This window comes from Mesoplodon mirus (genome assembly GCF_964341445.2).
Source record: "Mesoplodon mirus genome assembly, chromosome: 3".
Classification (NCBI taxonomy): domain Eukaryota; kingdom Metazoa; phylum Chordata; class Mammalia; order Artiodactyla; family Ziphiidae; genus Mesoplodon; species Mesoplodon mirus.
Window position 1 is genome coordinate 135698513 of NC_138978.1, and position 12645 is coordinate 135711157.

Genomic DNA, 12645 nt, shown 5'->3' on the forward strand with positions numbered 1-12645 from the left:
ACAGATGAGAACAGTGAAGATTAAAAAGGTAGATTAACTTGCCTTAGGTCATGAGATAGCCCCTTGCAGACGTTGGTCTAAACCCTGGTGTACCTGTCTCCAAAGCATTCTTATCTTATTGGTCCCCACCTTCCAGCTTCCCAGTGCCTTTTCTAGCTATGCCTGTGCCTTACTGGGCTCTTCCAGTCTTCCTCTATCTTGCTCCCTCTCAAGCCATCTGCCACGGGTGTGTATCATACATTCAGGGAGACCACTAAAACCCAAGACCACTGCTTGCTTTTAGCTGGTGGGTAGTTTTGGGATTTGTGGCAACAGCCTGGATTTCTTTTTCTTTCAGTTCTTTGTTTACATGTTGTGCAAATGGATCTAATTCAGAAATAAAGAATATTAGAACACTTAGGGCAAATGACAGGGATTTTCCAGTCTTCCCCTGTGAATGACATCCTGTTTTCATGATGTTAACTCATCTTTTTCCCCATCAACTTTCCCCATCATTTATCCCAGTCCAGAGCTTAAAAGTTTCTGACAGGTTCATCTCCCTAAAGCATTTCTTTAATCACATTATTCCCCACCTCAAAAACCTTTGAAGAAACTTCTTGGACTGAAATTCAACATACACCTCTAACCTACCTCTCTAATGTAATTTTTGAATTACATGGCTCTCAAATTCTTCTGCCACTGTGGCTTTCCTTCCTTTAACTGAAAATTCTATCCTCTTGTTCACCGCATTTCTATATATCCAAATAGTATCCGTTGAATGTTACCCCCTGACTCACAATAAATAACTATTTCCCAAGAGCCTACTGTGTCAGGCACAGTTCTGGCTCCAAAGAAGCCATCTCTGGTCCCCTATAGACAGTCATCACTTTCTCTCAAGCGCCCCACCCTGCCCTCAGTTATCCACACCAACACATATATGTGCATGTCCTACCTCACCTAACTAGACTGCAAGATCCCTGAGGGCAGGTACCACGTCTGATTTAACCTGCACTGGAAGACAAATGTAAATGCTCAACACTCAACTGAGGTGAACAAATGATCAAAATGGCAGGGTCAGTGCTCTGCACTGGCCACCCAACCTTCTCTTCCAGCCCCACTCACGTAAGAAGCAAAGTTAAATGACCCATTCAGGGACCCAGGTAGTAAAACTTCAAATGCAGTGCACCTTATATTAAGACCTAAGATAAAGGTGAACAATAGGAAATAAGAATTCTAGGTGATAATATATCAGTACAGACCAAACAACCAGAGAAACTTTAGGATAGTCAAGCCTCCTAATGTTTCCTCCAGGGTTTTTTTGTTTTTTTTTTTAACTTTTTTTGAGTTCAGAACGCGGTTTTTGCCCAAATTCTACCTGCTACTTCTTCCTCTTGTCTAGAATAGCTAACAGAACCAAATGAGGATTAAAATTTCAACTTCAGTGGCACCGCTGGTTGAAGAATGGCACTGGGACCAAAAAAGGCAGTCAGGACGCAGAATGAGACCAACCTGACGTGCCCACCCAGGCACAGGCTAAGACACAGGACCTGAGAGACAGCAGAGCCCTGCCTCAGCCTACCACAGGCTTGTCTAAGTAACAGTCATGGGGACAGAGGCATGGCCCATTGTTCTGTATCTTGACTTTGGCGATGACAATATAAATATACACATTTGTCAAAACTTATCGAATTGTATACTTAAAATGGGTACACCTTGTTGAATGTAATTCATACCTCAATAAAGTTGATTTTAAAGTTAAATTAAACAGTCGCCTATGGGGACTTCCCCAGTGGCACAGTGGTTCAGAATCCGCCTGCCGGGCTTCCCTGGTGGCGCAGTGGTTACGAGTCCACCTGCCAGTGCAGGGGACATGGGTTCGAGCCCTAGTACGGGAAGATCCCACATGCCACGGAACAATTAAGCCCGTGCGCCACAACTGCTAAGCCTGCACTCTAGAGCCCACACACCACAACTACTGAAGTCCATGCACCTAGAGCCCGTGCTCCGCAACAAGAGAAGCCCCCACAATGAGAAGCCCATGCACTGCAATGAAGAGTAGCCACTGCTGGACGCAAATGGAGGATGCCCGCATACAGCAACGAACACTCAACGCAGCTATAAATAAATGAGTGAATGAATTAAATAAATAAATAAATAAATAAAAGGAAAGCAGTGCACTGAGCCGTGACTGTGCCTTCAAATACAAGATTCTGGAAAGAGTCCAGAAATTGGTAAATTACTCTTAGAACTGTAGAGAGGAACAACAGCTTTCCCCTGTGAATTGTAATAGTTGGCAAAACATGCTAGTGTTTCCTTCTTTCCTTATCCTTTCTGAATAAATTGAAAGTGTATGAATATATGAATAAAATGTGACACAGTTCATGGGCATCATTCAAATCATTCCCTGCCAATTATGGGAGTCTGTTGAACACTGAACAACAAATGTTTCTTGACTGACTAAACTATTGTCTGATTTGATGAAGGAAGAGAGGAAGAAAGAAGGAAAGGAAGGAAGGATTGATTTTATGGCAACTGAGTAGATCTTAGCAGAAATCCTGACTCTGATTTTAGAAGCCTCAAACACTGATATTCTATTTCCCCAAATCCCCCTTCACTGGCTCTATTGTTTTCCCACCTCCTTTCCTTTCTTTCTTGTTTTTAAATTAATTTTTATTGGAGTAGAGTTGCTTCACAATGTTGTGTTAGTTTCTGCTGTACAGCCCCCCTCCTTTCATTTCTATGTATGCAGCAGCCATGAGCAGCTCTGCTAATAATGTTTGTAAAAGAGTGAACTAGATCAGAAAAAGCCTGGTAGCTACCTGGTACCCCTAGGGATTTAGTCATCCAGGATCCTGGACAGCAAGATCTGGTGGGTCTTTGTTTGATTTTGAAAGACCCAGAAGAAACTGCTACTGCTAGCAACTCAACGTTTTACAGATGTCACTGTGCTGGGGAGGGACAGGTGGTGAGTGGGCTGCCTCATCTCTGATTCCTAGGTCTGAATGAGATAAGAGAGGGAAAACAGTCCCAGAGAACGGCATCAGAAGTTTCCCAGGGGGGTTAAAATCAAGTGGAGCCACACACAGGCCATCTGAGCCGTCCCCACATCCTGGATAGGGGATGGGGGTGGTGTAAGGGGCTGACGAAGAGCTGTTTCTACTCTTCTACTCTTAGTCTACCTTAATCCATCTTTCTTGCAAGACATTTTGTCTATTTCCAAGTTCAGAGATTTGAACTTGAACCTGAGTGTGGCCACTTCCCGTGTCATCTATTGTCCTCCATGAGCCTCAAGCGTACAATACGAATACTAATAACTAACACATACATATACATTTAGCAAACATGTATGAACACCTACTGTGTGCCAGGCTCTGTGGCAAGCACTGAGAACACAGTGGAAATAAGACAAAGTCCCTGTCCTCCTGGAGCTTACTTATACTCCAGGCAGAAGCCCCCAGAGGGCAGCTCCTATGGGGGGTTTTATATACAATTAAAATTTTATACGTAATCAAAAATTTTTAAAAACTTGTTGCAAACATATAAAAATTGGAAGATTTTATATAAAAATCCAGATTTCCCAGTGGCAAAACTGGGCTTGTCTTTCTGTACAGCAACCATCAGCCAGAACTCTGGCTGCTTCCTTTACAAGGAATGCATGCTTTCCAAGTAGACACAGTCCTCAGCATTCCCGGACACTCTTACCTTGTTAAAGCTTAAACAATATTTTTGTTTACTTGTTTGTTTACCTAAAACCCTTCAATGTTCCCTCACTGTAAATAGGAGAAAGTCTAGCTCTTTGATATGACATTCCATTCAAGGCCTTCCAGATCTGTTTCCTGCCTAATGCATCCCTATAAATGCTACACACCAGTAAACTGCAGTTTCTTGACCCTCCCATGTGGTACCTCTGAACCTGTGCAGTGCTATTTTCTTTGCCTAAAATGTCCTTTGTTTCTGTTTTTCTATCCAGATAATTAATATTGACATTTAAGGGTCATCCTAAACACCTCCCTCTCCCTTTGTGCAGGCTTCCTGTGAGGAAATGCCCAGAGGGTCACGTGGTCTGGAGACCCATAAAGATGCAAATGGTCCACTTGAGACCAAAAGGGAATCAAGTGTTCTTTATCTTATGGTTGGGCCCAGGGACCTTCCAATTGGTGGCAACTTGTAAAAAGCCTCAGCTTTCCCAATAAGTGGGGACAAAATATAAACATTAAATGAAATAATGTCTGTAAGTGAAATTAGACAATACTTTTTAAAAAATTGAATGGAATTATTGATGCTGGATAAGTAGCAGCTATTATTCCAGTTGTTATTATTATTCGAAGTGGAGGCCACTTCATCAAGGATGATAGGTCAGCCGCTGCCAAGTGTGTTCGGGGAAGAAGAGTCTGTTAGGGCTACAGGGTAGCAGAATAGTAAGAGATGTGATTGGACAAACAGAAGAGGGCCAGCAAGGGGCCTTCCAACTCATCTCCCTGCTTGGCCATTTTCTCCTTTCTCTTTATTTTAAACACAGCAGCCAGAGTGATCCTGCAAGACAAGTCACCCCACATCACTTTTCTGCTCAAAACCCCTAGTGGCCCCCTATCTCTATCAGAGTAAAAGCTGCAGCTATTAGATCTCAGATCTCACATCCCAACCGTCTCCCCTCTCTCCTCACTCTGCCAGACACTGGGCCTCATTCTGACCTCCCTGCTCATCCTTTAAAGTGTGCTCTTACCTCAGGGCCTTTGCACTTGCCAGCCTCTCCTTCTGGACCCATATTCCCTCTGCTATCCCCAGGGTTCCCTCCTTCATTTTCTTAGATCTTTACTTGGATGTCTTCTTCTTGCTGGTTAGTCTATCTAAAATTTTACTTCTCCCTCGCCCCCTCCACTTCCTGACCTGTTGCCTTATTGCTCTTAGAACTTATCACCAACTAACATGCTTTACTTATCATACTTGTTTATCTTGGTTATTGTCTATCTCCCCCACTAGAATATAAGCACTATAAGAGCAGAAGTTTTTATCTGTTGCTCACCGCTGTATCCCCAGCACCTACAACAGAGCCTGACCCATCGTAGACATGCAATAAACATTTGTTGGATGAGTGAATCAAGTTTCTTGATTCAATAAACATTGGGAAACCACAGAATGTTTTTGACCAGAAGAGTAAACCGATCAGAGCTCACAAAGGGGCTTAGGATAGATTAGGGTAGGGGATAGGATGGGGCCACAATAGTAGAAGGATACACATGGGAAGGTTTAAACAGAGGGCTTCAGTAGGAATGAAAGAAAACAGTAGGAGGCAGTAAGTTTCATGAGGGCAGGGATTTTGTCTGGCATATAAGAGGCGCTGAATAAATATTTACTGAAGGATGAATGAAGGAATGATGCTTGTGTCTCATGTGGGATGGGCCCAGGGCTCTGGTTTGGGTCTGTCTGAGAAAAGATATAAATCCTTTCTGATCTTGACCCGGATGCGCTCGTGGTCAGGGGTTACACGAGATCAACACTGAACTCTTATATCTGTATGTACATCTTCCCTTTCTTCCTGGATTGGGCTAACCCTCCACGGCATTTAGTCACCTTGTAGGCCTCAGTTCAACTCAGACAAATTGGGATTCAGACTTTGGGAATTGAGGAGGGGGGTCGAGCTGTAGGTGTCTAGGAGCAGCATCCAGATCGAATGACCTGTTTGAATGCTATGCAACCAAAGTTTTAAGTGATGTGGAGAAATTAGTGTGGAAGGCAGCCCATAGTGTGGAAAATCAGTGTGCCAGTCCAGAGCCACTCAAGAGAGAGGAAATCCCTGTGGACACCATCTTTACCTTTTCTGCAGAACGACAGGTAATGGAATAGGAGGCTAATCTAGGTTGAGGTTGTGTATGTCGACACTGTTAAGAGAAAGTCCCCACAGTGGAGGGGTGGAGGGATGGAAGGTAGTTGGTCAAAGAACCTCTCATTCATGCCCTCCCTTGTCTACCCTTTAGTTAGCTACCTCTCCTCAAAGGAATTACTCACTAGGCTCTGATATCCACACTTGGACCTTGCCCCTAATACAATCAACAGAAATGAGGTGCTTCACATTCTCCCTACCCCAAGAATAAATAATACAGTAACTCATTTCTGAACTCTTCAGGTTTTAATTAAACCAATGCCTGGTGACCAGAACTGTGCCAGATCCTTGCCTAAATATGGGAGGTGCAGCAGTTGAGAAAACATACATTTGCTGCTTTACTTATTTGTTGCTTTACTTATTTCATTTAATCCTTCTGTCAGTCCTGAGAAATAGGCAGTATCCTCATGCATGAGTTGAGTAAACTGAGGCCCAGCCAGCTCACACAGCTAGGAATTGAAAGGGGAAATCTGAGACAACTTTTGACTAATTCCAAAGCACAGGTGGTTTTTCTGAGGACGTCAGTGCTGCCTCTATAAGTTACTTGTAGAACTAGGAATTGTTAGAACTAGAAGGTGATTGTGGGATTTGTTCAGCTCCTTCAGATAAAGGGGCTCAGGCTCAGACAGAGACGGTGACAAGCTCTGCTGTCACCAAGTACCAAAGAAAGATCTGACACCCAGGTCTCTCCTGAGTCCCAGGTGCTCTTGCTTCTTTCTTTAAAAAAAATACTTATAATAATATTTTTCTTAAATTTTATATATATCTGCTTTAAAAATTAAATAGTACTGAAAGCTTTCTAATCAAAATATCAGCCCTCCCCACTCCTTATTTTTGTTAACATAATACTTCACCTCCTAATATTTCCTGTTGAAATCTTTCATCCATCTTATCTCCCCGCCTGTGCTTTTGTCCTCTCTTACCCTTGTGGGTTAAAATCTTTTTTTTTTATTCCTTCATTGTCATTTTACTGGAATGGCCTGGGGAGGGAGACACGATAAAACACATTTGGTCAATCAGTCTTACTGAACAGAAGTCCAGTTTTTTGTCTCACTGACACCCAATGATCCTGTATCCCCAGATAACTCATTTTTCTGAAGTCAACACATTCTCCATTGCTTGTGGAGATCACCCTGCCCCTAGCCCTGTGCCAGGAGCTCCTGACTTACAGGAGTTCCTGTCTGGCCTGCGCCTTGCTGCCCTCAAGGACTTGACTGAGGCCTGGAGAGAATGATTTACAGGAGGAAACAAAAAGCCGATAATAGCAGTGAGAAGCCCTCCCATCCACACAGCACTTGTCCAATTTCAGAGAGCTTTCATATCCACGATCTCATATCATAGCCATAGATAATCAAAGGATAGGTAGTTTGGTGCTGACCAAAGTCAAAATCAGGACACTGCTCTGTCCCAACAGGGAAACATATTTGAAATCAGGACTATGAACCTTCACGCTCATGGTACTTGTAACTTCTTGTTTGGCTCTTTTATCTGCAGGTCCAGTGACAACTTTCTTTGCCAGGGGAGATGGAAGTGGGCTGTTAGATTGGTGCTGAAGGGAAGAAGTTTGGAGGGAGGGCCCCAGGTGGGCAGCGTACTTCCAAGGGAGTTACTGAGCCTTCTTTTTCCTCCTCCTCCTCTTATACAGGTCCAAGTTTGGAATAAAGAAAGCTGCTTCTCTGAGAACACTTACCAGTGCTCAGCTTGGTCCAAGGATAAGAAGAGAGTCAGAAACAAGTAATTCTGAACACGTTAGTGGAGAATTCTCCTAAAGTCCCAAGCCAAAGTCTGTTTCATTGTCTGGGTTGGAAAGTGAGATAGATTCATTTATGGATTTCTGCCAGCACTCTCAGGAAGAGGCTGGATGGCTTTGGGGTGTATACAGACATGTATGCATACATGTGGTGGAGGAGACTGTCTGATTTGAGGCATCTAGGAGGAGACAGATGTGTGGGTGCACACACACCTTCCCCAGAATCTTCCCAAATCAGTAGCTGAGGTGTCGGAGCTTTCATAATTAGAGAGTCATACCTTTGGATTATTTATGGCTCCCTGTCAACATATCTTGAATACATGTGCCCTTGTTACCACTTATATTATCACATAAATTTCAAAGCTCAAACTTCCCCAGCATCTGATCTGTATCCTCAAATTGTGCTCCTTCCCCACCTTCCCATTCCTGCTCTGTTGAGAATCTCAGATAGACGACTGTTTACTTTCTGTGGTTTGTATTAGGACATAGTTTGTCTTTTCAAATACATCACTATATGTCAAATAAGCTCTTTCCAATCATGTACACCATAATATTTGCAAGGGATTAAAACACATCAATTTGTGTAATTCCATGAGTTCATAATGATACTAAAAATTTTAAAAAAGTTGATTGGTCAACATTAGAAGATCCAGTGAATTGACTCCTTGTGTTGAAAATTAGTAAATGAAGGGAGAGAATCAAGCATTTCTTCTGCTTTTCCTATACAAACAGTACCACTGGGTAAGCAAAATTTAGGGGAAGGAAAAGCTTGCTTTCATAGAAATAGTCCAGCAAGTAAGTGAAGAAGAAATGATAGAATTAGAATATCACCTCATGATAGAATTAGAATGTGACCTCTAATGAATTAACGAATTTAGACATTGACTACCAATGACTGGTAACATCACAAAATGAAAGGCAACCAGACGGTATACGCCTCCTGATGGAAGTATAAAATATCAGCTATCATGAAATCTGATCAAAGTTCTAAATCCCACAATGTATTCGCGAGAAACACAGAGAATAGCAGAACATGTTCAACTAACAGTGTAAAAAAAAAAAGACATTTATGAGACAATCAGAAATCTGAATACTGACTGGTTACATGATGATATTAAATAATTGTTATCATCTTTTTTTTAGGTGAAATAGTGCCATTGTAGCTATGGTAAAGAAAGAACCCTTATCTTTTAGATATTTAGAAATAAATATTTACAGATAAAATAATACAATGTCTGGGATTTGCTTCAAAAATAATACAGGGGCGGGAGTTAGGGGTAGTGGGTGGGCATATAAATGAAACAAGATGGCCTTGCATTGAAGCCAAGGGATGGGAACATGGGAGTGCATTATACTCTTTTGTCTACTTTTGTATATACTTGAAATTTTCCAAAGAAAAAGTTTTTAATAAAGAAAAACTAACACTTTTCTGAATATTCTGACCATCTTGTCTTAAGGGACAGCCACCGCCCTCCCACCCCTTGAGATCGTTATCCTAGGGAGTCTCCCCGAATTGAAATACCCAAGTAACATTAATTCATCAGCCTCTCTTTACAAACTAGTATAAAAGATTATTTCCTGGATTGTTTTTACCCCTGAAAATACTGAGTCCCTGAGGGCAAAGGGCAAAGAAAACCCTGCAGGATGGAAAAGGAAGGGCTGAGCATGGGAAGAAGAAAGGGAAGAACAAATTTTGCCTTTATTACAATTTTCCCAGGGCCTTCACTAGTTGGCACACGCATCTTCTTTGTGTGGGTTTTACTAAGAGAACTTTCACTGGAGGCATGAAAAATATGTTTAAATTGCGAAGTCTCAGGTTAAAATTTCACAAAGCATCCCCTTTTATGTTGTCAAAGGCTAATATAAATATTTTCAGAAGCGGGCTCAGTGAGCCAATGATGAGACCACTTGGGTGGAGCTAGGGCACAGTTGTGTCTGAACCTGGGAACAGTCTAGACCTGTCCATAGGACTACAATGACATGGAAAGCAGGAGAGAGTAAAGAGTCACATCAAGTGCTCATGAGTATAGCTTTTTATAGCAGATCTCTGGAAGAACACCAAGAAACTGGTTGCCTCTGGGGAGGGAAGCTGGGGCACTTGGAATAGGGTGGGAGGAGAAAAAACATTGTATGACTTTATTGTCATAGCCAGGTTATACTGTGGTTAGTGCCTTAGTATGTATGATGAGATTTGCAAGCAGCCTTTTGTTTACGTAAGTGACTGTACTTTTTATGTTGAAATGAGACAGAAGACAGATGTGTGTTTGTTTCTGGGTTCCTCGGCTGGGCCATCAGCTGGCACTACCTGCTGTTTGCATATTTTCTTGATCCTCCCTCCCCCTTGCCTCCCTCCCCTACCCTAAGCTCCCAGAATCTAATTAGGAGTAGATGGTCCCCAGAAGGAGAAAACTAGGATTTGAATAGTTGTAGTGTGACTTGTATAGGTGTGACATGGTATTGGACAAAGGTCCAATTCTCTCACAGACGCTCGTCTAATAGCAGAGGCAGTGAACACTATCTTTGATGGCTCCTATTTTACCTTAAATATTCAGGTGAATTCTGTGGTTTATGATTGACATTGTAAGTTACTATTAGAAACAAAGTGTCTCTGTGTTTATGCTGTGGTTTTTGTTTTGTTTTGTTTTTTCGGTACGCGGGCCTCTCACTGTTGTGGCCTCTCCCGTTGCGGAGCCTTGCGGAGCCTTGCGGAGCCCAGGCTCCGGATGCACAGGCTCAGCGGCCATGGCTCACGGGCTTAGCCGCTCCGCGGCATGTGGGATCTTCCCAGACCTGGGGCACGAACCCGTGTCCCCTGCATCGGCAGGCGGACTCTCAACCACTGCGCCACCAGGGAAGCCCTATCCTGTGGTTTTTAAGTATCCCTGCACACTCTGCCTGTCTCTAGAGTATTAAGTCCAGTTGCGCTGTTTTTTCCCTCTTTGTTTATTGAGGTTATTATTTACTTGCATTAAAATGTACCAATTTTAAAGGTACAGTTTGATTAATTTCGGTAATTGTATACAAGGTGTAACCACCACCACGACCCAGATATAGAAAAGTTACTTACCCTTTAAAAGTTTTCCATCCCAATTTGCCCCAATTCAGTTTTGAGACACTTTATTGAGTTTTACTGCTTTCTCTAACATCGACTCTCCGGGTGATTTAGGAAAGTCACTTTACCTCTCTGGATGTGTTTTTGCTTTTCTAACATGAAAAATGCCAGAACAGATTTGTTACCAAGGGCCCTTGCAATCCTTTCAGAAAATGAGGGGGTAGGGTAAAGGGCGGGAATCTCAGCCTTGCGTCCTCATTCTTCACATGGCACACGCATGTGGCAGATCCTAGTGGGAAAAGCCTGTGGTCGCATCAGAGAGAATTAGGTTTCCATCTCCTCTCTTGCTAGTGTGTATGTAACCTTTTGTAAGCATCAGCTTTCTCATCTCCAATATCAGGCTTATTAACAAGGCCTATTTGTTTACTGTTGTTGTGAGGATGAACTGAGATGCACCGGCAGCCTTAAATGTTAGTTGGTATTTGTATTATGGCATAATATAAAGGCACTGCATTCAACCATCTCAGTCACTACACGTTTATGCAGGCTGATTCTCACAGCCAAAACAGACGCACAAAGTACACCCACCCATTTACCCACCTGGGGAAGCCCGAAGCCTCCCTGCCTGCCTGTCTTCCTTACGGGGCTCAGAGAAAAGCTGCGCATGCGTGCACGTGCTTCCAAAGAGCCTCGCTAGGGGGCGGAATGGGAAACAGGAAGTTCTAATGCCTGTCGTACAAGCGCGACGTAAAGCGGGTCTGCTTTATGGCACCCTGCTTCCGCCGTAAAGCGCCGTTGGCAAGCCCGCGTGAGTGGGTTGACGAGACTACTTCCAGGTGCAAGACGCGTTTCTTGGAGGTTGGCTGACTTGCCGTCTTCCCCATGGGCAAACGCGGGAGCGGGAGCCGGAGCCGGAGCCGGAGCCGGAGCCGGAGCCGGAGCCAGCTGCTCAGCTCCCTAACTAAAAAGCAGAAGCATCTAAGGGATTTCGGCGAGGAGCATCCCTTCTGTGACACGTATGGAGAGGCAAGTCTGGGACCGGCGCTGCCGGCGTCCTTTCCCGGTGGGAGCCCGCGTGTCCCCGCGTTTGGTCCGCCGGTGCCCCGGGGGTAGTGACAGGGCAGCTCCCGCCGCGTCCCACGCTGCCCCGGCGCCGGCCTAGCTCGCCCGGGGATCCTGACGGCTTCCCGCCTGAGATGGGGTTCTTCACCGGTCTTCCTACCCTTTGTTGAGCCTGTAGTTTTATGCTAGACGGCACGCCTCCCGTGTGGCGATTGGGCGGAGATTTTATAAGCTTGTTTTCGTTTTATATGTTTTTAAAGAATTGCTTGGGGGCTTCCCTGGTGGCGCAGTGGTTAAGAATCCGCCTGGCAACGGAGGGGACAGGGGTTCGAGCCCTGGTCCAGGAAGATCCCACATGCCGCGGTGCAAGTAAGCCCGTGCGCCACAACTATTGAGCCTGCACTCTAGAGCCCGCGAGCCACAGCAGCTGAGCCAGGGTGGTGCAACTACTGATGCCCGCGAGCCTAGAGCCCCTGCTTTGCAACAAGAGAAGCCACCGCTCGCCGCAACTAGAGAAAGCCCGGGCGCAGCAACGAAGAGCCATAGCAGGCAAAAATAAATAAATTAAATAAGTTAAAAAAAAATAGAATTGCTTGGGACCCTCGACATCACCTATGTATTCAATGACCATGAGGAAACTAATGTTTGGGTAGTTGTGGGTTCCTCTATAAGTGTCCAGACTCTCAGTTATGATCTTAGTGCTCATCCCACCCCTTTGGGCTGCTTTATCAACAGAGGGATAATCTACTTAAGAAATTTGCTAGAAAAGGTGAACCCCGAGGGCTTGTATTTGCCAAAATTTCCCATCTTTTGGATGAGAGCCTGTTACTGTGTGACTGTAGTATTTGTCATGTGGTCTTGTTAGACCTTTTCATTCGTCTATTATTATCTATTTGGCATATCCTTACAAAACCTGTCCAA

General features: G+C 44.0%; 3 pseudogenes across 3 annotated transcripts in view; 1 reads left to right on the forward strand and 2 right to left on the reverse strand.

The window, feature by feature from the left end:
• Positions 1 to 12645, reverse strand: part of LOC309799247 (centrosomal protein of 78 kDa-like) — a 780309-nt pseudogene that overhangs the window by 653291 nt on the left and 114373 nt on the right. The gene's annotated exons all lie outside the window — the stretch shown is intronic.
• The window catches only part of LOC309800867 (centrosomal protein of 78 kDa-like), a 720575-nt pseudogene that overhangs the window by 630578 nt on the left and 77352 nt on the right, over positions 1 to 12645 (reverse strand). The window lies entirely within an intron of this gene.
• LOC309799857 (U3 small nucleolar RNA-associated protein 25 homolog) overlaps positions 11428 to 12645 on the forward strand; it is a 29287-nt pseudogene continuing 28069 nt past the window's right edge. The window contains exon 1 of the transcript in view: positions 11428 to 11678. The product of the transcript in view is annotated as a U3 small nucleolar RNA-associated protein 25 homolog (transcript). The remainder of the gene's footprint in view (positions 11679 to 12645) is intronic.